Genomic DNA, 27,479 nt, shown 5'->3' on the forward strand with positions numbered 1-27,479 from the left:
TAAACTGCTCCCATTCTCCCAACTGTTCTTCTCCAACGCTCCATCTGAACCGAACTCTCCTGCAAAGTGTTCTCCCTTCATTTTCGTTGCTCGATAGTTTAGTCTCAGTTCTTTTTCCGTGTTCTGTTTCCAGACAACAGGGTTTGTTGCTACAAACTCGTGCCCGTGCACTACGCCTATGGCTCAAATTTGTCGAATCGGCCGTACAAATTCCCTCAAAAATTTCTATTGGAATATCAATTTTTGGCTGCAAAGTGCTTCTCACGGTGGACAATTTCCATCTAGGATTGCCATGTGCCTTTGACTCTCTATGATCAAACTAAGCCTTTGATGTCTTGCGCTGCTCTGTGACAGACATTATCTAGAGACTGACGTCTTTCATTCGAGGTAGGACATCCTTGGGATTAGTGTGGGATACTATGCAATATCCCGAGAAACAGCTAAAGAAAACTTTTCAGGGAAACTTCTTTTAGTAGGAGTAGCCTACGTTCCTTTCTAACGAATTGTCGTTGTGGGCCGAATTTTATACTGCGAATACGCCAGTATTATGAATCACATCACCAGAATTTTAAGTCACTTCCAATGTTTACCACCACACATACACACTCTTGTGGCTGCAGTATACAACTGCTACACAATAATTATGGAAATTTCGCTTTAACAGTTTCAGGATACGTTTAACGTTTATTTTTTAAGGAGGATTATAAGTGGTGCAAATATTTTTCTCAACAACAATCACATTTTTGCTAGAGGAGGGTGTGGGTTCCGTAGTCACCACATAGCTCACCCTTTTCGAACGGCACCAAGGGGAATGTCACAAACCCACATTTCACGGGGCAAGCCAGAGTCGTGGAATAAAACTGAAACACAGTCTGGTAATGCACGACTGTAACCAACACCACACGAAAACGATTGGTCGAAGCACTCCATACGGCGCACTAATTGATGTGATGTCAGATTTGAGAGCAGGAGCTGACGTGTGGTACATATAACCAAACTACGAGTACCTTGAACAAGTGAGTTACGAAAAATGACTGTAGTACAAGTTACGTCAAAAGCACCGAAAATGTTCCTATTTAAGTATTGATTAATCAGCGTTAATCAAAAGGATGTGAATGAAAAGGGAAAGCATTATAACAATAAAAACACAAAGAAAACCCCATATTTTACTCGATAAACGAAACAGATTATGTACCAAATTTTTGTGTTAACTTAAACAAGTATTTATGTCTGAGAGTGAGGCTGCCTTTGATAACAACAATATCATTGCAAAAAGATAATGAAGTCAAAATGACATGACAATTACTAAATAGCAATGGGAACTAGAGAGCAAGGAAGAGAAGAGACAGCAATGAGAACTGGAAAATAATAACGTGTTTTCTGTTCTGTAGGCAGCCGCATCTCGACACATAGCGGCAGATTGCGGCCTGGCGTTCCTACTCCTACAGTTCATAGTTTATTTATTGAACCTATTCCACGTACACAAATTCTCTGTTCCTGTCTTTTTGTATCTCCCAACAGCTCTTCCTCCTGTCAGTTGTCAGGCTGAGGCTACTTTGCGGTTTGCTGTCCATTCTTTGTGCGTGTTGCGTGTGTTCGTACCAGGTCTTCCAGTTTTTGTCTATTCCACGTACAGTTGGCTCCACTTTTAGTTCTTCTCACTCTTCTTCTATGTTGTCTGTTTTGAACAATCTTTTGCTCTTCTTAGAAATTTCATTTCTGCATCTTGTATTTTACATAATATTCTTTTTGTAAGCATCCAGCATTCACTTCCACGAGAAAATGCTGGAAGATCCATAGTTTTATAACGTTTTACTCTTGTTTCTTGTCGGGTCTTATTTTTAAATATATTATGAATGGTGCCACATATACACTCCTGGAAATTGAAATAAGAACACCGTGAATTCATTGTCCCAGGAAGGGGAAACTTTATTGACACATTCCTGGGGTCAGATACATCACATGATCACACTGACAGAACCACAGGCACAAAGACACAGGCAACTGAGCATGCACAATGTCGGCACTAGTACAGTGTATATCCACCTTTCGCAGCAATGCAGGCTGCTATTCTCCCATGGAGACGATCGTAGAGATGATGGATGTAGTCCTGTGGAACGGATTGCCATGCCATTTCCACCTGACGCCTCAGTTGGACCAGCGTTCGTGCTGGACGTGCAGACCGCGTGAGACGACGCTTCATCCAGTCCCAAACATGCTCAATGGGGGACAGATCCGGAGATTTTGCTGGCCAGGGTAGTTGACTTACACCTTCTAGAGCACGTTGGGTGGCACGGGATACATGCGGACGTGCATTGTCCTGTTGGAACAGCAAGTTCCCTTGCCGGTCTAGGAATGGTAGAACGATGGGTTCGATGACGGTTTGGATGTACCGTGCACTATTCAGTGTCCCCTCGACGATCACCAGTGGTGTACGGCCAGTGTAGGAGATCGCTCCCCACACCATGATGCCGGGTGTTGGCCCTGTGTGCCTCGGTCGTATGCAGTCCTGATTGTGGCGCTCACCTGCACGGCGCCAAACACGCATACGACCATCATTGGCACCAAGGCAGAAGCGACTCTCATCGCTGAAGACGACACGTCTCCATTCGTCCCTCCATTCACGCCTGTCGCGACACCACTGGAGGCGGGCTGCACGATGTTGGGGCGTGAGCGGAAGACGGCCTAACGGTGTGCGGGACCGTAGCCCAGCTTCATGGAGACGGTTGCGAATGGTCCTCGCCGATACCCCAGGAGCAACAGTGTCCCTAATTTGTTGGGAAGTGGCGGTGCGGTCCCCTACGGCACTGCGTAGGATCCTACGGTCTTGGCGTGCATCCGTGCGTCGCTGCGGTCCGGTCCCAGGTCGACGGGCACGTGCACCTTCCGCCGACCACTGGCGACAACATCGATGTACTGTGGAGACCTCACGCCCCACGTGTTGAGCAATTCGGCGGTACGTCCACCCGGCCTCCCGCATGCCCACTATACGCCCTCGCTCAAAGTCCGTCAACTGCACATACGGTTCACGTCCACACTGCCGCGGCATGCTACCAGTGTTAAAGACTGCGATGGAGCTCCGTATGCCACGGCAAACTGGCTGACACTGACGGCGGCGGTGCACAAATGCTGCGCAGCTAGCGCCATTCGACGGCCAACACCGCGGTTCCTGGTGTGTCCGCTGTGCCGTGCGTGTGATCATTGCTTGTACAGCCCTCTCGCAGTGTCCGGAGCAAGTATGGTGGGTCTGACACACCGGTGTCAATGTGTTCTTTTTTCCATTTCCAGGAGTGTATTTCCACATCCATCCAGTTTCACTTCTAGAATTATCTAGGCCAATTGGATATCCCAAACAAGGACGACACCTGTTCTAAAATCTTATTATCCAAAATGACTTTGGATCGTTCCAGATCTTTGGCCCAAAACTCTACTACTTTAGTTTTAGAAATCTCAGTATCGCATTGTTTACAATGGTAATTCATTATTCTTTGACACAGGTTATATAATGAGTGGAGAAGACTTATACTTCAACAGTTTTCACAATATTTCCAGTTATCCTTTTGCTGTTTTGCATGACTGATGTGTTGAAATGTTTGACTACCACGTAACATCGTGCCTCCATATTTTACTTGCTATAAGTTTATTTTATCTGTTTAATTTCTTTAAGGGATTTATGAATCTCTTCCACTGTAACTGAGTCAACTTCTTATGGTTGGACCCCTTTTTCTTCTTCTCATTCTTTTCGGTGATCTCTTTGTTCCCTCCGCTGGCACCATAGATCTTTGTATGATATTATAATTAAATGTAGACCTTTCGCTGCTCACAGGCGTTGATAAATATCAAACGCCTGTAAGCAAGTCTCTGGGTGCAGACGCTATCGATCCTTTTGTCACCTCTATTCTTACTGTGTTCCTCATTCTTTGTCTTTACTTTAACATTTTAGGTGTAAAATTCTGCCCTCGATGAACGTCATTCTCAATTCGGATTATAAATTTATCCCAAACTCTTTATTGTGCTTCCCTAACTATTTTCTTAGCATAGTTTCTTTTTCCTTAGGTCTTTCTCTACTATTATCTGAGTTTTGTTACAAATATTGCACATAATGTTTCTTCCTTATCGATTCTTGAATTTCCTCCTTCCACATAAACAGTGATCTTCTGATTCTTATTTTCCTCATTTTCTCAAGAGCTACTCTTCCTGATTTTTTTATACGGTGGTGAACATTCTATTACTCCACCTCCCGGTTCTTTTCTGTAAGAGCTCTGAGTAGATATTGCTATAGACTGTTTTTATAGGACTGTTACATGGTTTCTTTTTGTAGTAAGTGCAATATGTTCATCTGGTGAAACTATTTGACGAGGTTTTGGTGTGTTCTACTTTTTCAATAAGTCACACTCAGTTATTAGCATATAGTGGCCTAATGTCACATCACCTAAACCAACTTCAGCGTCCGTCCATTAAGGACGCAGCACTCTGTACCGGGAGATACGGAGTAATTGCGGCATAGATGTGTACCTTAAACGGAACTCCAGATAATTTCGCGAAACTGTGTGGTATAAGCGGGCCGCCGTGGTTGCAGCGACACCGCACCTGATCGGCATAACAGCACGACGAGAACAGCGGGCTTGGGGGTCCTGTCGTGGTGCAGAATAGGTAATGTACGCAGCTCCGGGCGTAGCAAGATCAGCCTTGCAGTTTACAGAAGTTGACACATTAAGCGTCACGGCAAAGTCTCGCACTATTTCTGTGAACAGACACTGACCGAAAGAACGGGACATAGAATCTTGTGGTCTCATTCAGTTAAGGGGAAGTGCCAGTCCGCATTGGTAAGTTTTATACTTGTAGATTCGTATCATACTCCTTTCTCTTCATTGAGATAGTAATCTGTTCACATCCAAGAGGCATCGTCCCGTTCCGTTAATGCGATTTATGAGTTCATGTGAACTCTCAAATGGAATAAATCTGATTATCTTACCAGATACTTCGGACTACATATATTGACACGTCAAAGATATTGGTGGGGTTAAACTGATGTTAATAATTTACATGCATCACTACTTTCTATGTGCCAAGCGATCTCGCGGAATACGATTCTTCAACTGAGGCTTGTGTGGCATAGTCATACCCCGTTAAGCTCATAAGGCTCGCATTGGGGGAATTAATGACAGGATTCCTAATTCAGTAAATACTTCATTTGCATGTCACCTCACGGAAGCAAAGGGAACGCGGAGGTCGCTTCCCACTTTTCTTTCAGTATATTTTTTTACGTTTGTTTCGTAGAGTGACGATGTGAAATTAGGGTGTGCTGCTTGTGTGCACCATCCTTGAAGCTAGTTATCTGTACAATCTGTCCTGTGTATGTCGCTATCCCATTGCTGGAAATCCGTTGGACGCCAGCCTACAGGAGGGCTCGTGAACAGCGACGGGTGGCGATACAGGGCCGTGCGCTGCAAGTATAACGCAAGTGTGGCAGTGTCGGAGGCCAGTTCTGCGCAGGATGTGAAAGCGCTCCGTTAGGGCTAACGTAACTGGAGGGCGGCGGCCTAGCCTGTGGAGTGTTATTGGGTGATATCACGCCGCTTGGAGTTTGTCAGCTATTCGACCGTAGGAGGACACGAGCCTGCTTGGTAACTGTTACGCGTCAATATCATCCATTTTACGGCGAACCATTTCCTGTAATGGCCACTATGATCTTGACTGAGGCGTGACCTGCCGAATCCTGGTTCCATTCGCTTCTACCTGGTATTCGTGGTCGTTCCTCAGATATACTGTTGTGAACGAATCCATGGGATTGAATTTTTCTACAACGCTGTGTTTAGGCAATTTTCTGGGCACGTGTTCGCGATCCGTGGTGTACGTGGATAGTAATTTGAATTTTTGTTGCTAATTATCACGTTATTGGGTAGGATGGCTTGCCTGCTTGTGTACGTAAGCCTCCACCTCCACTTACTATTAAAGCTATTCTGTAAGTTACTTGTCTGGCATATTTCGCCGCGCGTAGTGGCCCTGCTGTTTGAGGCTCCAAGTCACGGATTGCGCGGCCCCTACCGCCAGAGATTCGAGCCCTCCCCCGGGCATGGTTGTGTTTGTTGTTCATAGCATAAGTTAGTTTAAGTTAATTTACGTAGTGTGTAAGTCTAGGGACCGATTACCTCAGTAGTTTGGTCCTTTAGGAATTCACACACATCTGAACATTTTTTGACATATTTCCTATTGAATTCGTGCCAGCCTTGTTTTACTTCGTGGTGTTTTGCAGTTTATTAGAATAGTGTTTAATTCCCCTTAAGTGTGTACGTTAAAGGACAGATTAGCTATTATTTAATACCTTGTTTACTGAATTCAAGCAAGAAACCGATAAGTGTCCTCTGTGTGCTTTAGTTGATCTTGTGGGTTTCTTCTGATCGTTTTTGGTAACGTAAATTCTTCGTATACCTGTGGGAAAGATATCTAGCCAGCTGATTCTAGAAAATCCATATTATCTGTTTACCGAACTAGACACCTGTGTAATAAGTGTACTGAGATTTGTTTGTTTTGCCGTTTCTGCTCGGCAGACTTAGCTAAATCCTTCTGTACATTGGATCGGCTACAGCCGTTGTTTGCATATCTGGTTGCCTTACTTTTGGCGTTCTATATTTTAATTGCAGTATATGATAACGGCCCTAGAGCCTTTATAAGTTTCCCTTACAACACCTAATTCTTCCAAATCCCGCTTAAGTAACTGTAAGCAACACCGTCTAGACGCGGCTTGTAGTATAAGTTTGGTTCTGTTATTTGCGGCATGCTGCATGTTCTAGGAAATTTCCCGTCAAGACCTCACGAATTCCTCTACCTGGCGTCTTCGAATGTTCATAGCGCCGTAAGACTTACTTTTCTGACAAGCAATAACCTGCTTGGTCAAGCTGGCGTGTTTGGACGTAAACTAAAGCTCCTCAAAACAATTACAACTGGGCATATTGCGTCCTTACCAATTCGTGTAAATATTAAATCACTTTCGTCCATTGTAGAGCACGTTTGTATGGCCACCGTTTGTGTATTCTGTTACCCTGTAATTGAGGTGAAAATTATTAAAATTCTTAAGATTCGTCAGTGTTGCCCTAAGCTGGTCATTAGGGGCGATGAGTTTTACTGCTCAAGAAATTTGTATGTAAATTTTAATTACTTGAAACGGTTTCACCATTCACCATTTATTACTGGGCCTGAAGCCGTTTGTGCAGTTGCTAAAGTGTAGTTATTCGTTCGATCAATTGAAGGTCTTGACTTATAGTTCTCCGTTAATGAGAAACGCCGTATAGCTATTAAAATTCTTGCAGCAACTGCCTAGTACATTATATTATTTTGATAATAAGTGGAAAAAGATTTTGGGTTCGCCAAAGTGCGGTGACTTTTTAAAAAATATTATTCTTTTGCACCCACGCTTTTTAAGAATTGTGTTTATTAATGAGGTAAGCTTTGGGTTAACCTGCCACAGTCATGAGTGTTCCCACTACTAAATTGTATATTTTACTAACTGTAATGTGATGAAATGTTTTTCGATAGTGAACTACTGTTTAAGTATATACAATTTGGTTAACCGACCACCTTACGACTCCCCAACCAGTCTCATACCGGTTCGAAAGGATTCCCGTAATCTGTAGATTTGGAAAACCTCGACTCGGTTGAGCAGGTTGTTTGCTAATTGTATTTCCACAGCCTTCTTGACGAATGCACGGTTTGCCAGAGTGCTGTCCGAAGTGATTCAAATATCCTGCAAAACATTCATCTTGAGAATGGCTGAGATGTTGTCAAACGAAATATTGGAAGAAGAATTGGTAATTTCTCGGTTCCACCCGCTAAATAATGATGAAATAGCATACTAGTGTGACTGTCACTATTTTCCTTTGGCACAATAAATGGCTGTTCCTAATGAAACAAGTCACATTTAAAAGTGTGTCCTAAGAGGCCCTACTCCTCTGTTAAGTTGCGATTACTACTTCCATGCCAGCATTCTCACCCTCTGTTATTGCGTATCTTCATCCTGTTTTTGCGTAATTTTTCGTATGGTGCTCATATGTTTTCCACTCATTCTTAACAACCAAAGCTTTTATCAGACGTTGTTAATGGAAGAGACATGAAGCCAGTTGCAGAGCGATGTAGTTAATCTCATGTTACATTTCCCATTCAATGGAGTGGTCCTCCTCAGCTTAGGAAAGCAGATAACTGATGGTGTAACTGGGCATCTCCTGTAGCCTCTCAGTCCAGTACGGCATGGGCTAACTGCAAAAGTGTACTGAAGAGGTAGCCGGCCGCGGTGGCCGAGCGGTTCTAGGCTTCAGTCCGGAACCGCGCGACTGCTACGGTCGCAGGTTCGAATACTGCCTCGGGCATGGATGTGTGTGATGCCTTTAGTTTAGTTAGGTTTAAGTAGTTCCAATATCTGGGGCACTGATGACCTCAGATGTTAAGTCCCATAGTGCTCAGAGCCATTCAAACCATTTTACTGAAGAGGTAAACCTCGTTTCGGGGGCGACGTCTACTATTACTAACGCCATCCCTTAAGTCACAGTCAATGAGTTCGGGTGAGGTGAAAGTGGGACCACAGGTCTTAATCACGTTTCTACCAGGCTCATTGTTACATATGCCTGCCTTGAGAGGAACCCGTACGTCTATCGTCCTCACTCCCACACGGCGATTCTCTAAAGCATCCAATTTCCGCCAGCCTTATCGAGGTCTCTCTCCCTTTCCATGTTGGAATGACCACCTGATCACAATATACGGACATCTCCGTGTAAAGCGGAACAGACCACAACACATCTCCAGAGGCAGACTCACCAGTACAAAATGGGGCGGGGAGTGTTGTGTCACCAGCAGAGAAGCATCGACAGCATAATGAGTCGGTCGGAGAGCTCGGTGACTTTGAACGTGGACTAGTCATTGGTTGTCACCAGACCAACAGGTCCATCAGTGATATCGCAACCTCCCTAAAACCGAAGCCGCCCAAGTCGACTGTTAGTGATGTGACAGAGAAGTGGAAATCGAAAGCAGGAATACAGTTAAACCAAAACCAGGCACACATCTCGTGATAAAGGACAGGGAATGTCAAGCATTGCGGAACGTGATCTAAAAAAAAATCACATGAAAGCATGGGCAGGAATGACTTAAAGAGTTCGAAAGTGCTCCGAGGAGTCCATGTAGTACAATGACTGTTTGGAAAGAGCTAAAAAGAATGCCGTATAATAGTCGCGTAGTTCCTCATGAGGCACACATTTCAGTGGACACCGTCACGTGACATTTGAGACCGTGTAAGGATCGACACCACTGGACAGTGCGTAACTGGAAATGAGTGCCTTTGTGTGATGAATCGCGCTATACTGTCTAGCAGTTCGTTGGGAAAGTTTGGGTTCGTCAAATGCCTGGAGAATTGATCTGGCATGATGTGCAGTACTGACACCAACGCACGGAGGAGTTGGTGTTACTCTATGGTGGTGGTCTGCGTGGTTATGGTGCTGCTGCCGCTGCTCGTACTGAGAGTAGGGGACAACCTATGTACCAGCGCACATTGCATTGTTGCCAAATTTATTCAAGATGGCGGCGATGACGTCACCCAAAATGGCGGCATGTAGACTTGGCAACATCTTATGACATCATCCAAGATGGCTGATCTTGGCGGGAGAATAGTCCAATTGTGCTACATCCACTAACCTAACCTTCAGAAAAAATGGCGGGAAGTTTGAATTTTGGTGGGAAAATAGTCCAGTTGCGCTACGTCCACTAACCTAAGCCTCCAGAAGAAAAAATGGCGGGAAGTATGAATTCGAACAGGATAATGCATGCAAAGACCGTACTTGTCTTTTTATTATTATTGATTATCATTTATTAACATTCATTATCATTTATTATTATTTATTATCATTTATTATTATTTATTATTATTGACCTGCCTCCACTAGAAAATTCCCTCCAAATTCAAATTCGAACACGATAATGGCTGCAAAACCTTACTTTTGTTTATTATTATTCATTATTATTTATTAACATTCGTTGTCATTTATTATCATTCATTATCATTTATTATTATAGGCCTACCTCCACAAGAAATTTGCCCCAAATTCAAAAACCAACACGATAATATCTCGAAAACTGTACTTCTATCTATTATTATCGTTTATTACTTATTCAAGATGTCCGATTTTCTCGGAGAGAAAGCCATTTTCCTAACATCCATAACAAAAATCTATCACAAGTCCAAATCCCAACATCATAATTGATCACACATACGAACTTTCTCCCTCACTTATCTTTTTTCACTGGTAGCCTATCATAATCGCGTCATATAATAAACTGCACTTATAGTAACGTAATTCATGTCCTTCGATTTTGCAGGGGGAAGGGACTGAAGACTTTATTTCAAGCAGTACGGTCATCACTTGTTCTCCAACACAGTCAGCACACACATCTTTGATATCGCAGTGCAGTCACCACGACGTCCGCGCTCCAACTGATTTAGTTCAAATCCTCGCCACCCCCTGGCCAGCACGCGGAGACACTGCCTACGCCTGTCACGCGAGGCGGCCAGCGCGCCAGGTAGGCGGCGAGCGGCGTCACAAACGGTCCGGCTACGTAAACCTCCTCACCCGCCCGCGAGCACTTAACGTCGGACACGATGGAACCTGTCGACCGCTTACCGGACAAAGGACACGTTCCACCCCAATTTCTTTTTTTTTTTTCTGAACAGGTTCCAACCTGCCGATACCTACCTCACACAACCGCCCGAGATGTTTGGAAAGTTTTATTACATGACACGCTAAAAGCTATATCGGTCCTAAAGTTCGCAAATTCCCAGCACTGACGGAGAGGAACAGACACGCTTGCTTTGTCCAAACCACCCTCACGCCACATGCCCGCAACTCCATGGCGCCACCAGCACATGTGATGATGGAGCACAAACTACGCTCTCGTCCCATAAACTCTGCAATTCTCTCACCGATAGACACGAACCGACACGCTCGAACTGGAATGTTTGCTACCGAGTTGGAAACTTCCTTGGCGTCACAACGGGCGATCGACCACGTGGCTCTGTGGGACAAAGAACGCTCTCACTAAGTTAACTGATCACCCGATTCTCATTATTCACCCCACATACCCCGGTTACCTAATCCAGGATCTTTGCGAAAACACACACATACCCGTGAACCGTCGCTCCCGTCAAGATACGTACCTCCGCAAGTCAATTTAACACGAAGCTCTCAAATAAAAGAAATTAACAAGTCAATGTCACGCGCACATGCGAGAGCCATTGCACGCTCCTAGCAAACTTCTCAACTCACATACCAATCAACTCACTCAAATTCTATATGTTCCCAAAATTCTTAACCTCCCCTTTATTCATTCAAAATATATTCGCTCCCTACCATAAACTCCTCGCCAATAAAAAAATAGCTAACAATATTGATCTCCAAAAACATTACCTTGAACACCATTCTTAATACCATCAACCTCCAATTACGCCTATATAACATACTTTTAAATAATAATAATAATAATCATAATCATTCATCCTAACACACACATAATGATCTCACTATCATCCTCTCTCTAATCTAAATAAGATCTTCATTGATACTATGAATTATTTGTGTATAATTTTATAAATTATAAAATTCTCAGCTCTCCACCATGTCCAGGAATCATCTGAATAGTTCAGCTTTCAGCTACTAGGGGCGCTAGTGAACTCATTCACCACCCCCACAGAATTCTCAACAGCCATTCGTTCATCCTAAGATCATGTGATACTACGTCATCACACTTATATAAGGAGTCACCCCCTGGTCATTTTTAGGAGTCTGCTGCGAAGAGACTTAGAATCCACGATTCGCCGTTATCGAGTAAGTAAATAATTTTTATTTTTAATTATCATTTTCCATGTATATCTTATATGTTCTCCTTATTAATTATATATCTCATTATTATAGATCAGCTCGCGGACTTTATCATCGATTCTGAGGAGCGAGCAGGTGGCGTCAATGAGCCTTGTCCTCAACAAGTGCCATTACATGGTAAGTACATTTTTTCAGTGTTTTGATATCTCTACCCTTTAACTCCGTGTATGAGCGCTACATCTGTTTTGGATAGCTCTATATAAAGATCCGCCTTTCACTTGGTGTGTGTGTGTGTGTGTGTGTGTGTGTGTGTGTGTGTGTGTCTGTTATACTCGCTTTCTATAAAGATTTAATTTTTTTTTATATACATCTGCTTTCGTCCTCTCATTTCTATATCACCAAACTTCTTCTACAAACGTTTTTTACTTTATATTAGACTCATTATATTCCATCTTTCTAGATTACATCGGCCCAGCGCTAGAAGAGCTTGATCGCCAACTCGAAATGGAGAGAGCTCGTCGTGAATGTAAGTCCATCTCTAATAATAATAAAAATCATACTCGCTAAAAAATTAAATATTTTTTTTCTTTTTGTTCTTTTAATATATACCCTTCTTCCTAGTGTATTGATCTAGCCTTAACATAAATTTTGTTTCTAGATCATCCTAATTCCACGCAGAGCGAGGGAGCCGAGCACAGTAATAACTTTTTAGTTGAGGACGAACTGGACATGCCTGACTGGCTTGAGGGGCTTGTCGAATGCGGCAATGAACTGCTGAAGCCGTGGAATGAGATCGGAGAAGGTGAATGGTTTTCATCATTAGTCCAAAATAATTACCATTATTTACTCTTATAATAATTACTATTATTTATCCCTCTTTTAAATCCAGATCATTAAACTTATACTTATGTTTCAGATATGTCACACGGCATTGTCCGTGTTCTGCGAGCGGCGGTTGCAGGCGCGGCGTTAGAGGGTGGGCGAGGGAGGACACGCCCCACCTTGCATCGCACCCATCACCGCAGCTCGACAGGCCGCGGTGGCGGCGGCGGCGGCGGCCCGAACTATGTGGCGTCCATGGGCTTCCCAACAAGCGGGTAGCAGCACTGTCAGGGGTCCTTCGCAGCGGACAGCAAGTGTGCGCGAAGCTGCAGCTGGCAAGATAGCCGAACCTCTGCCCGGCTCCTCGCACTGGCCGCCTACAGCCGCCGCAAGGGGAGCGGTCGCCACCGCCGCTACCAAGGTCACGCAGCCTGGCTGCCCCACTGACCTCTCGTCGCCGCATCCTCCACCTCCCGAAGCTGACTGCCCATGACACCGCCAGTGCAAGGTTCGTGTACCAACACGCATACCCCTCCAATTAAATGATGATCACGCACCATCGCCAACACCATCATCCACCAGCTGGACCCCCAGTATCATTTGCAGTAATAGTATTAGTGATCATCCTGTGGCTAGTGGCAGTTCTCTAACCCGCCCTTTTAGTGAAGTAGATCAGGTCGGTGACACCATACCTCAGTTGCAGTACTCGGCGATTGCCGACGCCTTCGAGGAGCGAATCTCGGTCACTCGCATCGAAAACCCGACAGGGGGGTACCGCGATCCTGTTGAATTTTTAAACGCTTGCCTCCCTGTCCTGGAAACCGAGCTCCTCAGGGTATCCTGCCGTTAAGTGCAGTGCAGTGCTCTGCATTGAGTTATCGCACCCCCCCCCCCCCCCCCTCCAAAGTTCAGTCTGGTGAGGAAGAGACCAGCATTCATTATCTTTGGGGGAATAATGGCGTGATAACGCGGAGCACATCGATCGCCGAGTGGTTTCATAAATCCACCTTGAGTGTCATATTGGGCCGCTTTTCCGAGATGGAAGTCAAAGGCTCAACTAAGGCACTCAGCAGAATTCTACACCTGGACATCCATATACATGTCCACGATCCGTTAAATGGAGGGTCTAGCTATATCAAGCTCCATAAAGATATAGCTAATAAACAAGCATGCATTAATGTCAAAAATACAAAAGATCAGACTTGTTTTGCATGGTCAATCCTGGCTTGCGAGAGAAACTAAAATTATAGAGATTGCCCTTATCGTCCAGGCACATACAAAATCAGTTATATTAACACACATTATAACTTTGATGGTATTTAATTCCCCGTCAAGATCCAGGACATACCTAAATTTGAGGCGCAGAATACCGGAATATCGGTACACATTTATGGCCTGGAGAAGAAGGAAAGCAAGTCAGACGAGCAAGACAAGCATGCCGTAGTCGGCCCCCTCCATTTCTCAAAATTTGCCTGTGAGCGTGAGCTGCATGTAAATATGCTTCTCTTTTCTGAAGGTGACAATTATCACTATGTCTGGATCAAGGACATGTCCCGTCCCCTTTCCGCCCAACCATCAACTGATTGTAGTGTAAAACATATTTACACTCCTGGAAATGGAAAAAACAACACATTGACCCCGGTGTGTCAGACCCACCATACTTGCTCCGGACACTGCGAGAGGGCTGTACAAGCAATGATCACACGCACGGCACAGCGGACACACCAGGAACCGTGGTGTTGGCCGTCGAATGGCGCTAGCTGCGCAGCATTTGTGCACCGCCGCCGTCAGTGTCAGCCATTTTGCCGTGGCATACGGAGCTCCATCGCAGTCTTTAACACTGGTATCATGCCGCGACAGCGTGGACGTGAACCGTATGTGCAGTTGACGGACTTTGAGCGAGGGCGTATAGTGGGCATGCGGGAGGCCGGGTGGACGTACCGCCGAATTGCTCAACACGTGGGGCGTGAGGTCCCCACAGTACATCGATGTTGTCGCCAGTGGTCGGCGGAAGGTGCACGTGCCCGTCGACCTGGGACCGGACCGCAGCGACGCACGGATGCACGCCAAGACCGTAGGATCCTACGCAGTGCCGTAGGGGACCGCACCGCCACTTCCCAGCAAATTAGGGACACTGTTGCTCCTGGGGTATCGGCGAGGACCATTCGCAACCGTCTCCATGAAGCTGGGCTACGGTCCCGCACACCGTTAGGCCGTCTTCCGCTCACGCCCCAACATCGTGCAGCCCGCCTCCAGTGGTGTCGCGACAGGCGTGAATGGAGGGACGAATGGAGACGTGTCGTCTTCAGCGATGAGAGTCGCTTCTGCCTTGGTGCCAATGATGGTCGTATGCGTGTTTGGCGCCGTGCAGGTGAGCGCCACAATCAGGACTGCATACGACCGAGGCACACAGGGCCAACACCCGGCATCATGGTGTGGGGAGCGATCTCCTACACTGGCCGTACACCACTGGTGATCGTCGAGGGGACACTGAATAGTGCACGGTACATCCAAACCGTCATCGAACCCATCGTTCTACCATTCCTAGACCGGCAAGGGAACTTGCTGTTCCAACAGGACAATGCACGTCCGCATGTATCCCGTGCCACCCAACGTGCCCTAGAAGGTGTAAGTCAACTACCCTGGCCAGCAAGATCTCCGGATCTGTCCCCCATTGAGCATGTTTGGGACTGGATGAAGCGTCGTCTCACACGGTCTGCACGTCCAGCACGAACGCTGGCCCAACTGAGGCGCCAGGTGGAAATGGCATGGCAAGCCGTTCCACAGGACTGCATCCAGCATCTCTACGATCGTCTCCATGGGAGAATAGCAGCCTGCATTGCTGCGAAAGGTGGATATACACTGTACTAGTGCCGACATTGTGCATGCTCTGTTGCCTGTGTCTATGTGCCTGTGGTTCTGTCAGTGTGATCATGTGATGTGTCTGACCCTAGGAATGTGTCAATAAAGTTTCCCCTTCCTGGGACAATGAATTCACGGTGTTCTTATTTCAATTTCCAGGAGTGTATTTAAGGTGTCTCAATTATTTCTCCTCTGAACAGTTATTAGCTCCGCATCTAGTAGACTGTACTTCCAACGATGCGTTACGTGTTATTATGCTCACGGAGGAAAACAAATTCATAAAGTTTAGGAATGCTCACCACCAGGAGCGGTGTCCGTTTGCTGTGTGCGCCGACTTTGAGTGCCTCCTCGCTCCTGTGACCCGCTGTGAAGGCGATCCTACGTCCTCACTCACCACCTTCACAAAAACACGTACCTTATGCGGCAGCGTACCAAATTGTATCGTCATATGACACCAACATTAACCGATACAAATGTTACGTCGGCGATAATCCATCGATTTGGTTGCTCTCTGAGCTTGAAAAATTTTCACTGGAAGTTCATAAGCTGTACAGCGGTAACGTTACAATAACCAAATCTAAGAAGAATGAAGATTTGTATAATAAAGCCACCGAGTGTCATATTTGTGGGCTGCCGTTGGAGAGAAAAGCGGAAACTCCTCGTAGGGACCACCGTCATCTTACAGGAAATTCCGTGGCGCTGCTCACAATGCGTGCAATTTGAAGTACCAATTACCTAGGCACATACCAGTTTTCTTTCATAATTTAAGTGGGTATGATGCTCATTTTCTAGTTGCGCACTTGGCCGATTTCGGTTTGGAGAAAGATCAAGTGAGTGTCCTACCTGACAGCGTCGAGAAGTATATCATTCTCCAAACGAATGACGTTAAGAATTACGCTGCGCTACCTCGATACACTACGTTCTATGCAGGCACGACTACAGAAACTTGTTGAAACTCTACCTCCGGTGGATATGCATATCACTCGAGCTGCATTTCCCGACGAGGAGAAGTTTCAACTTGTGACTAGGAAAGGGGTTTTTCCATACGAGTATGTGAATAGTATGGTCAAACTCGACGAAACCAGGCTACCCGACATAACTGCATTCTCCAGCAACCTCACAGGCGACACGATAACGAATGCAGAGTATGAGCATGCCGTGAATGTCTGGCGGGAATTCAACATTTCTAATTTAGGAGAGTACGCACGTCTTTACATGGACACAGACGAGCGCTTGCTTGCGGACGTTTCCGAGAAGTTCCGGAGTCTATGTACGACCACATATTCTCTGGACCCTGCCTTTTATTACACGGCACCGGGGTTGTCTTGGGACACGATGCTCAAGAAAACGAAGTGCAGTATCGAATTATTGACCGATCCTGACATGCTTCTTTTCTTTGAGCGAGGGATCCATGGGGGGCTCTGCCAATGTATTCATAGACACGCGAAAGCAAATAACCCAGGGATGGGTGACAGGTTTAACGCATCCCTTGATTCAAGTTATATATTGTATCTCGATGTGAATAACTTATACGGACATGCTATGAAGGAATGTCTGCCTTTTCGCGAGTTTACGTGGCTGTCCGAAGGTGAATGCAAGGGATTAGGTGGAAAAATCAGGGGGGGGGGGGGGTATGGCCGCCGATTCTGATGTAGGGTATGTTGTGGAGGCAGAATTCACATATCCTATTAGTTTGCATGACGCGCATGCCGATTTGCCGCTGTGTCCAGAGCAACTAGTTCTGCGAGGAGGTTGCACACCGCAACTGATGACAACGCTGGGGGGACAAGCAGAGGTACATCATTCACTATCTTAACCTCCAGCAGTGCCTCAGCTTGGGTACGGAGCTGGTTAAAATCACCCGGGCCATCTCCTTCAAGCAGTCCCCCTGGTTGAAGGAGTGTACTGATCTGAATAAGAGACAGAGAACTTCCACGTCGTGTGACTTTGAGAAAGATTTTTATAAATTAATGAATAATTCAATTTTCGGAAAAACTATGGAGAATTTGAGGGATCGACGTGAAATTTTTATTAGAACGCAATGGGATGGGCGTTATGGCGTACGAAAATGCATTGCCAAACAAAATTTTAAACGGGTCACTATTTTCAATAAGAATTTTATTGCTGTGGAGATGGCTAAAACTGCAGTAGAGTTTACTAAACCTATCTATGTGGGGATGTTCATATTAGACCTATCCCAACACCACATGTACCGCTTTCATTATGAGTTTGCGAAAACTCATTTCGCAGATCCTAAATTACTTTATATGGACACAGATAGTTTCATCTATTGGGTGAAGAACTGCGATCCATATGAAGTAATTAGGTGCCATGCCGATGAATTCGACACGTCTTCTTATGCGGCCGATAATCCTTATGGTATTGTTCTGCAAAACAAAAAGGTTATCGTTCTCATGAAAGACGAGACGAATGGACTGCCGATTGTGGAGTTTGAAGGTCTTCGGTCCAAGATGTATGCATATCGCACATTGGAAGTTCCCACTCAGAGACGGGCTAAGGGGGTACGACGGATGGCATCACGAGCTCTGTCTATCAAAGACTATTTGCAGTGCCTATGTGGTGGTGTTCACGGTGCTGAGCTGCAGCCGCTGCATATTTTCCGGCAAACTAGTAATCGATCGACAGCGCATGAGGTGTACACTGTGCTGCAATTTAAAATAGGTCTGTCGCCTCATGACGATAAAAGGGTCATCTGTGATGACGGCATTGAAACTCGCCCGTACTCACACTACTCACTTGTAGCGAGAGAAGGGGTGGGGGTCTTTGATTGAGAGAGAAAGAGAGAGAGAGAGAGAGAGAGAGAGAGAGAGAGAGAGAGACGGCGAGGGTGTCTGCAGAGTAGTAGTATGACCCTTTTATCACAGTGTAAATATTGAATGAGAGTGTTTTGTAGTGTGTATCAGCTTGCGTACTTCCGTGTATGTCTGAATCTGTGTGAGTGTGTGTGAGCCTGTGTTAAGTGTGCATGTGTGTAAATATTATTTATTCTATCAAAAAATCATAAAAAACATAAAAAACTAAAATAATCCCATTTATAAAAAAGTCTTTATATATATTTGTATATTTTTTTCGCCGCTATTACTAGTCAATGGCTATATGACTGAAAGCAGATAAAAATTTTACACCTCTTATAATCAAATAGAAGAAGACGAAAATACAATTTTCGCAGTTCGTATCTGCTTTGATCTTAGTAGTATTTGTAAGTTTCACCTGCCGCTAGCCATCCAGTCAGAACTAGTTTTTTAAGAATGTGAGTTCCACCAATTAAATTCTTAATACATACTTGACTGTGCAAAAAAAATCTTTTTACCGAGAAATATGTGTTCACCTGCTTGTTGTAGTGGAAAATGTCTAGAGCCACTTACTTCCATGAAATATAATTTAAATTGCTATTGGAAAATGTTTTAGAGACACTATCTTGAACTAGAAATACGTTTGCCTTCAGTTGAAAAAGTGCTTCCGGTGGAACTTCACTGTATAGTACAGTGCTTATATATTTATGAATAATGTAAAAACATGTATCTGCAAAGATCAGAACTTTCATATTTTTACTTGAAGGCAAATAATGTATCTGTAAACTCATATAATGTGAAAAAAAAGTGAATCATTTTACTGTAAACTGATATGTCGCAAACCAAATCTGAATTGAATAATAAATTCAGTTATTTTAGTGTAAAAAAAATGCCCGAGTTTGTTATTACTTGACCCTCACTCATGATCCATATACGTTGCACTGGCACAGAGAGAGACCTATAAGATTTTTACTGATTTAAAGACAGAGATGAAATCTGAATGACGTCTGCTGGACTTCGACCGCCGGTCACAAACAGACCCCGCCACTCTCTTTGTGGTCCTGTCACTTTAAACGGCGGGCATCTGGCGAGGCCGACCCTAACACTCTCTCTTTCAGGTCCTGTCACTTTCAACGGTTGACTCATCGCCGCGCCGGCAAGGTGGAAGCAGGTAAACTATCTCAGACAGCTCCAGTGGAATGCGCTTCACGAACAGTATCACCAATAAACTTACTTCTATGGAAGTAGGTGTCACAGAAAGAAAACAACTAGAATTGTTATGGAGAAAAAATTATTTATTTATTTGTGAGCCATTTTAAAAGTAATTTTACATTTTCTGATGCTGACACAAAACTATTTTTTTTTCTTCTTCACACGTTCGCTGCTAAGTTGATGGATAGGTGGACAATTGTTGTATTCCAGGTTCTGGATAGCCCCATACTTGAAGATTCGACGCAGCCAGCTACTCTTCTCATCGCCTTTACCGTAGTCTCCTTGTGATCAAATACTCTCAGCAATTGCAGCAAATTTTTATAAGAGATGCCACGGGCGTCCCACTTAATCCCATGATAGAATCTTGTTAGCCACATCGCGCTTCTGCCTGTCTTATTGCGCTTGACGCCTTTAAATGGTTTCGGCGATTCAACTCTTGATACAAATGTTCCTAATACTCCATCACTTTGCGTGAATGCTATTAATGCACAGTCTTTAATTATGAAACGCCTGCACTCATCATAGTAAAATCCTTGAACGTCAGCTACGATCCTCACACCTTCAGGTAACATCGTGATCTACGCTAGACCTAGCACAGTGCGTATTAATTTATACAACTTGTTGCACTACACCAGTGAGCGGACAGTAGTTAACGAGACGATCATGCAAAACGAGAGCATATGTCGAAGTCTGATCAGGGAAGTTTGCTGAAGATTCAAATTCAATCCGTACATCTATGGGTCCTGATTTAGTTATCTCATTCTGTTTTGAACAGTCAATCACGATTATTGGCGCTAGCTTCTTGAAACTCTGTGGGCTGAGTAGGCATGCTTCATTTTCAACACCTTTGTAGTAAGATGCTCGGAATCTCACATACATGTCAAATGCCAGACTGTATACATTGCTGTCCCACTGTAGATGTAGATTCTCATATGGGTTGTATTCTGAATTCAAGTACACTCTGGCGTTAGTTAACTTGCAGTGGTCAAATTCGGTTGAGTCCTTTGATACATTAGCACGCCTTTGAGTTTGAAATGCTAGTATGATGAATCGAGGTGCTTCCAACTGCACTGATGTTTTAATAGCCCAAGTATGTGTGGACGCTATAGGTAGGACTGGGTATTCAAAAACTCCCATGATCGGAAAGTTAGTGGTAGGCAGGTGCCAGCATTCAGAACTTTTAAGAGCTTCAAGCGCTCCTCGTCGGCAACAGTGATGTGAGGCATTTTCCATGATATGCTGTTAATCTTGATTTGAACATTCTCTGCAGCTGTTTGAGAGAATGAAATCGCGTCACTTGCACTTCTCACCAAAATAAGTTTCTGTTTAGCGTTGATAATTATTCGCTGCATATCCTCAAAATAACCCATAAGCATTTTTTGTGGCACGCTCGCGGTAAATCGGCTTTGTCCACCCTCCCCATCCGCTGCATCTATGAACCACCCAGCATTTTCCAAACTGTTTGAATCAGAGGGTGAGGTTGAAACGTACGTCTTAAGGGCTGATGTAGTGCCAACATTTCTAGTTCGGTCTATTTCAACTCCGTTGAGTTCATAGCGTATCTCATGAAACAGGAATGCTACGGCATTTCGAGTGAGCTTCGAGAGCGCTACGGCAGCCTCGTCAGCTTTCTTAAATGTGTAGTCTAGATAGAGGAAGCTCTTGCTAGGCAGTGTTACCGCGTCCTGATGCTGGATAACAGTCCTAATATCATCATTTTTTTAAAATGTGCTTGAAGCGTAGCGTTTGTGTGAGTGGTATTCATGACGAATAATTCGGCCATCATACTCTACTGACTGAATTACGTTGAACGACTTATTCTGCGGCTTTAAACCTGCTGAAATGAGGAATTCGTAATTAAGGCGTGTTATCACCTTGCCCTTCCGCGTTGCACTAACGGGTTGTGAGCCTGATGTGCTAGCTTTATACCTTATTCCCATCTCGCCTTAGATGCAGGCGTACATTGATCTCTTCTGCTCTAAAGTTAACGAGCTGATTATTCTGATCCACAATACGTAGTTCAAGGTAGCCCAGTGTCTGAACAGTCACCGGGAGATATATAGCTTTTGTGGGGGCTTGAACTATTTTATACCCTGTGCCTACTGCAAGAAAGAATCCGTAAATTGAATGAATCAATTTATCGTTCAGGTATGAGTTTGTGGCAATATTACACTCAACGTGGATTGTACTCACTGGGAGTATATCCACAGCATGATCTGATGCGTAAAATTTAGTTCCGTCCTTCACCAAAACACGATCCTTCGCAAAACCTAGCAGTGGACCAATTGAATGTCTCTGTGTAAAGTCGATCGTAGCACTGTCTGTCCGTATTACAGATTTAAGGGTATTAATGTTTGCCCGTAGTTCAATACCTTTTTCTGACTGTTTTAAGAGTTCGTTTAAATCATCAATACCGTAGGCACCAGGTTGTATTTGTAGAATTTCCTTCTGGCCGTCAATTTCAAGATGTAGTTTATTGTTGCTCTGCGTGATATTTGGAATGCTGTTATACGTCTCTAGACCAATCAGTGCAATACTCCGGTCCCCTGCAGTTAAATCAATCGGCGGAAAGTAATTTGCGCGTAATACTGATCCTCGCTCTTTTGAAGTCAGAGTGTACGACATTGCATCTAAACATCAAATGATGGTCATGTGTTCAATGACAGCTCTTTTATATATCGCGCACATGATCTGACGATGACGCATTCTAGAGGGGGTTCGCTGTCGTTGTGATGAGGAACATAGCGCAGAGATGACCACAGAGAAATGTGTTAAAGTCCTGATATCGCCGGACATTATAGAAGACGCGTCTTTTGCTGGTGAAGTAGCGTTGTAATTCTTCAGGCGGCTGTAAATCGCCGAATGAATCGAAATACTGAACCGTATTTCGACTTTTCTTAACATACTCAACCCAATGGGTCCCTGGATCCCCAGCAACATCTTAATTTACAATTCTGCACTCATAAGTCCGCCACATGGTCTTAGGTAATTTATTCCGCATAAAGACGCCGCGGAATCCACGAATGTGAAGTTTTTGTTTAATAATTTTAACTAGATTTTTATTCGTGAGCGCTTGGTCGGGTAGGATAACTAACGGACTTTTTTTTTTATTTATGAGGAGACCTAGTCCTTTCCCGTATGGTTTCAAGTAGAGACCTTTTCCTATAGCTGCTGCCTCCATAGCGCGATTATGTCTTCTGGATTCCTTTAGTTGGGCTTGTACATTCTGTGCGTTTTTGACCGTTTTGGCTACAGCTGCGGCACCGCCTGTGAGTGAACCTATAGCGGACAGTGCTGCAAGGGCTGGAACGAGGAACGGGACAATCCCGCCCGAAGTCTTTGGTAGCGGTAGGAACCTAGGTGGTTTAATTGAAGTCGTGTTTTTCTTCTTGCTCTCACCATTGAACACACGTTTAGCTGCAGACATCGAGGTGAGAATACAGTTTTTCATACAACCAGGTTTGTTGTTCTTCTTCCTGTTCTTCTTCGCTCGCAAAGCTGTTCGCGCTGCTTGCATAATTCTTTTGAAATTCATCACACCCAAGCCCAACTTAATTTTCCCACTCATGATTTTATCAACCACGAATGCAGCAACGCGTTGACCTATTCCGAGATCTTTTCTTCGCCTTATTTGCTTGGCTTTATCTGCTAATATCCGGTCGGCGACGTGGTGTGCTGGGAGATCCTTATTTGCTGCGTATGCGAGGTCGTGCTCAAGGCAGGCTTCGTCTAGTAGGTTAATACCTTTATCGCCTCGTGCCAGGCGCTTCTGAAGCTTTGTTCCAGGCCCACTGAAGTTATATCCGGGAATGTGCCATTCAACACTCAACTTGTCGAGAACACCACCTCCATCTCTTATTATGATGTGACTCCTATCGTTCATGGTACGCTACTGAAGAGATACTTTCCCCGTTATATACTAACATGTCAGCTTCGATCCAACTGTTTTCTGATGATGGAAATCCTAGCCGTTTAACCAGTGCTCTATACCCACGACGTCTTATCACGCGCTCCATGAGAAATACATCTGGTTCAGAACTCTTCTGCAATTCCTCCGTGTAAAAGCATCCTGAAATTTCTTCGCCCTTGCCGTCCTTTAAGATATATGTCCTAGGGTTGGTTCACTGCACTTTGGACACTGTGAATATCTCAGCCGACCAATTTGGTAAGTACGATTTCTCGAACGCTGTCTTGTGTTTTGAAATACGTACTAAGTCACCTATATTCAACCTCTGTTTGCGAGGGTCGAGCATTTTAATCAGGAAATATACTGTGTCCATGAGTGAATTATCGCGTACATCGATCGGTCGCATTTTTATTGTACTATGTGTGGTGTCACCGCCAGACACCACACTTGCTAGGTGGTAGCCTTTAAATCGGCCGCGGTCCATTAGTATACGCCGGACCCGCGTGTCGCCACTGTCAGTGATAGCAGACCGAGCGCCACCACACGGCAGGTCTAGAGAGACGTACTAGCACTCGCCCCAGTTGTACAGACGACATAGCTAGCTACAGTTCACTGACCAATACGCTCTCATTTGCCGAGACGATAGTTCGCATAGCCTTCAGCTAAGTCATTGCCTACGACCTAGCAAGGCGCCATAGCTTTGATAATTAATATTGTGAAGCATGTATCATCAAGAGCGATGTTCTACAAATGTGGATTAAAGTTAAGTATTACAAGATTTTCGTACTTTATTGCAATTCTCAAGACATTGTCCTGTTCCAGACCTCACGCCAATCTGCGTGAGCTTAACGCGTGCCTTTCGGCTACTTCCGAGTGGCGTGGCTGTCTTGCTACGCCACTACACTATGTTTGGTTCGATTATACATTGCAATTATCTGTGAGAGGATATCTACCCACTTGTACGAACCGCGAAGATTAAACTGCATCCACATTTGAGCTTTGACCTGTTCAACCGCTCGACGATACTAGCTTTAAGGTGGGTAAACATGGAGTAGTGGTGTATGCCATACCGCGCCATCACAGTCTTGAAATGGTCATTGAATTACTCCCCACCGTGATCAGTTTGAAGATTGGTCGGCCATCGATTCGTTCCTGTCTGCAACAGACGCTCAAACACCACAGCAATATCTCTACCGGTTTTCGTTTTCACAGGTAATGCCCAGGCGAATTTAGAGTATGTATCAATAACCATTAAAATGTATTTCAAACCATTATTATGAGGTGAATATCGATTAATATCTTCAAGATCAACTTGCCAGAGGTCATCCAGTCCTTTAATCATGACTTGTCTACGAGGGTATGTTTTGCGTGCTGGCTTGTGCAGTTCTCGAACCACGGTTTCCATACTTATTCGATGATACCTCTCTCTCGAAGCTCTGAGATTATGGATACAACCTCATTCGAATGAGCTGTATTGCCCGCAGCAGCCGAAGGCATCAACAGTCGAAGTCTGTCTATTAGTTCATCTGGGTCATCGTAATATATATACTGCGGGACTTGATTGCTCACCCCTTTATGCTGAAAGTCTGCACCCTCACCGACATTTTTAGTTTGATCATTGAGTAAAGGTTGTATAATGGTAGACTGGCAATGGCAAGGAAATCGTTTCTGAAGAAGAGAAATTTGTTAACATCGAGTATAGATTTAAGTGTCAGGAAGTCGTTTCTGAAAGTATTTGTATGGAGTGTAGCCATGTATGGAAGTGAAACATGGACGATAACCAGTTTGGACAGGAAGAGAATAGAAGCTTTCGAAATGTGGTGCTACAGAAGAATGCTGAAGATAAGGTGGGTAGATCACGTAACTAATGAGGAGGTATTGAATAGGATTGGGGAGAAGAGAAGTTTGTGGCACAACTTGACTACAAGAAGGGATCGGTTGGTAGGGCATGTTTTGAGGCATCAAGGGATCACAAATTTAGCATTGGAGGGCAGCGTGGAGGCTAAAAATCGTAGAGGGAGACCGAGAAATGAGTACACTAAGCAGATTCAGATGGATGTAGGTTGCAGTAGGTACTGGGAGATGAAGAAGCTTGCACAGGATAGAGTAGCATGGAGAGTTGCATCAAACCAGTCTCAGGACTGAGGACCACAACAACGACAATGGTAGTGTATTTAAAGTTTTCAGGCTTTTTCAGTGTTCCGTCGGGATTTTTGCACAGATCAGTCAAGTTAATTATTTCCCGATAGACTTTGCGATCATCGGTTGAGTATTTTAAGTTTTTTGATGGCCTTGGGAAGACTAGGTTCATTACGCCAGGTGTTCTTTTAAACTCTGTCTCCCCGATGCGTATTGTGCCATCGGATAAAGTTATAGTTTGAGAGCCCAGCATGTACGGTTCGCCCTGCTGACACCAAATGTTCCATCTATCTTAACGGTCGGATACTGGTTGGTGAATTCTGCGATTGGGTCATTATTATGCGAAGCTATCCCGGTGATAGATTCGGTAACAGGTTTAAAAGCTTCATTTAGTGTTTGCTCGCGATCTATATGCCCCAACTTCAGCAAACGTAATTTCTCTCGAACTGCTTTGCGCGCCGGAATGACTGTATGCTTTGTCGGCATCTCGAAGGATACTAATCAGAGCTCTGAATATCACGTGGTTTTATATATGCTTTGTTGTACTTCTTCTTCTTTTTTCCTACGCCACCTTCTTCAATAACAACGGCCTCGGCTTCTATCACGCCCTCAATTGCACTAATTCTGTTCTCTATCCGGTTTTGGTTAATGGAAAGAAGTTTCTGGGTGTCCTTTAATTCCCTTGCAACTTTAACTAGTCTGGACTCAAGATTTTTAAATTTAATATCGGTGTACATTCGGGCAGTCAGACTGAGCGTCCGCCATGCGTGCGAATTTGTCCATGGTGAAGTGTTAACTGATGGGATAAGGTATTTTCGTACGTTTATATATGGAGCAAGTCTTTGGAGTTCCAGCTATACCTACCTTCATTTAGTTTACGGGTTTTATCAATAACGAGAAAGCCGTATTGTGAGTGGTTCCAGCAATCAGCACATATCTTCACAAATTCATTTACGACATGTCCGTCTCTACGTGAGCATGGTAAATGTGCTTTAAATTGAGGTTTTTCTTGTTTGAATGCTATAATGAGATTTGCATTGTCCCTCACCAGCTGTTTTGGGATCCTGGAATACGTTTGACTCAGATAAAATACATCAACACCCATATGACGGCCGAAACAGAAATATTTACGGATTTGATCTTGCTTTTCAACAGCGACATCGTCAAATATGAAGGCGGTGTTAGGCTTTACCTCTTCAGGTGGGGGGACGTCGTCGCTTACACTGAAGGCTCTGTACGTTACACCGTCTACTCCATCTAATATTTTCTTCTGTAACTGGTACTTGGGCTGAAAGAGTGTTTTGGAGAAGACGAAAAGGTGCTCGAAGCGGACTCCGTCTATGTGCGTTAACAGAGCCATGAGGACATTTGTCTTACCACAGCTGGATGGACCTACAATTATAGTTCGTATGCTGTCGGGAAGGAGTGGTCCATTCTTGTTGGTCTTCTGGTCTTGGCCATCATCACAGGACCAGTCACCTACAACAAAGCGCTTGAGTCGAGGGTGTTTCACCCAGCCTGCCATGATACCTACTGTGGCAGGTCAAGGTGTGGAATACACTTTTATATGATTAAAAATATGTGTTTGTGTGTAGTCACTATAGCACAGTCACCTTACCAACTGAGCTACAGCGGCTACACAATAGAATGAACTCGAGGTGGTATAATGTTACTCAAAATCCGTGTTGATTGCAAATTTTTTTGTTCATATGACCGGTTTCGGTTCATTCAGAACCATCTTCAGATCTGATATTTCGGTTACAGGAGTAACCCGCTCAAATCCAGCAACTTTCACATGCTACGGTGGTATATTTAAAGGGAAGGCATTCATATATATTAACGTAGGTGACATTTTGTGTTGACAAATAA

The sequence above is a fragment of the Schistocerca piceifrons genome, chromosome 2 (assembly GCF_021461385.2).
Source record: "Schistocerca piceifrons isolate TAMUIC-IGC-003096 chromosome 2, iqSchPice1.1, whole genome shotgun sequence".
NCBI classification, from domain to species: domain Eukaryota; kingdom Metazoa; phylum Arthropoda; class Insecta; order Orthoptera; family Acrididae; genus Schistocerca; species Schistocerca piceifrons.